Source organism: Orycteropus afer, unplaced genomic scaffold, assembly GCF_000298275.1.
Source record: "Orycteropus afer afer isolate SDZICR_OR568_19922 unplaced genomic scaffold, OryAfe1.0 scaffold00014, whole genome shotgun sequence".
NCBI classification, from domain to species: domain Eukaryota; kingdom Metazoa; phylum Chordata; class Mammalia; order Tubulidentata; family Orycteropodidae; genus Orycteropus; species Orycteropus afer.
Genome location: NW_006921601.1, coordinates 1,438,254 through 1,439,963, shown reverse-complemented (window position 1 = coordinate 1,439,963; position 1,710 = coordinate 1,438,254).

Genomic DNA, 1,710 nt, shown 5'->3' with positions numbered 1-1,710 from the left:
CATTTGTGGTATGTCTCTTAGAGTGCACTAGATGACCAAAATAAGATCCCATTCCCTCCTTAGTCAACTTTTGTATTTTGTTTGTTTTTGTTTTCCTGGGTTTGCCCTCTAAGGGACAATCTCCTAGAGGCTCAATAAAGTTGTAAAAATGACTTCCATAGTTACACCCTTTGACTTCTTTTTCTACTTCATAATTCAGTATTCCCCCACTCCAACCCCTTCCCCGCCCCATTGCCCCTTCCAAATCTCAATTTCTCTTGTTTAGTGGTTCTGTGCTTTGTCTTGATGGACTGGCCTGCTGCAAGTGTGAAATTCTGGAACTGGAGAATGCCCTTAAAATATTAACCCTAGAAAATAATTTCCAGTCTTGAGTTGGTGGACTCTTAACGTCCAGGTACCATGTTCACTCACCTGTCTTTCTCTTGTTCTTCTCTTTGAATCGATTCACTTGAAGTCTGGGGTAAGAACCAATTATAGCACCAAGCCCAGGACTGTCACAACTGGCTCAGCCCCTATTAGCTTTGGTTGTATCCACAAGGTGTACAAACTTCAGGGTGTCACATTTCAAACACTCTCTTGAAACACAACTCTTATCTTTGGGTTTCATAATTTATCTTTATTTCTCCCATTCTGTGATCCTACTCTGTAAAATTTTGCATTTAGTTCTTATAAATATGATCCTGAAATCTCACCATCTCGAAAAAAATGTTTCTTCTACAGGAGCTTCAAAGTGCTCTTCAGAATAATTAAGAGTTCCCTACTTGGAAGCAGTGATGATCTTGAAGTTATCATTGGAGAGTACAGTCACATGGAAGAACAGACAATTCAGACATAAGTATCTATGGGGAAGCCTAGTGGAAGCTGAATTTTTTGTCTCCTACAAAGCATTGGGATAATTATTCCAAGCACTAGGATATTTGAATAGGAGATAGGAGGATTATTTCATCTCTTTTCCTCATTTACAGACTCCTTTCTCTTTAATGTTCCTACATATCCTTCAATCCATCATTCAACAAGAACTGAGTAAAACAGATGGGAATGCATTTATTTTCCTCTCCATTTTCAGTCTTGGTTTACAATCTGAGCATGCTAAAGGTAGCACTCAAGCTGAGGACCTAGAACTGATGATTTCTGGTTCTAGCTAAGGACAGGCTGAGGAAGCCAGGGAAGTAGAAAGTCAGAGAAGAAAGCAGAGACCTTGCAACCCAAGCCTTTTGACAAATTGCAGGGTCGGTGTAGTATGCCACTAAACAAGCACTGTTCTAAGAAGTGAAAAGATCATTTTTTAAAAAAGAAAGCCTTGCTAAACACCCCACAGAATTTAGACAAGCTTGTAAAATAGCTCTCCCAAGTATACTTTGAGACATTTTGGAGTATATCCAGGGACAGGTGGTTCATCGCTTCTGTGGGTGCAATTTGTTGTTTTGGACAGTACTCATATTTAGAAACTCTTTAGATTGAGCTGAAATCTGCTGAGATACCTCCTGATCCCCACTGCCCCCCTTGTCTCTAGCTTATGAAGTTGGACCAGTGTGATGTCTTGTAGAAGCGAAAGGTGATGAAGATCCCTATGGACTAAATTATGACATAGTGCTGGGGAGTTGATATACCCCTAAGGAAGCATTGTGAAAGTATACTGTTGGCCTAGCCAGCTGAAGGCAAACTGCTTCTGATGTTCCTTTGAAATTGGTATCGAGAAAAAGACATTGG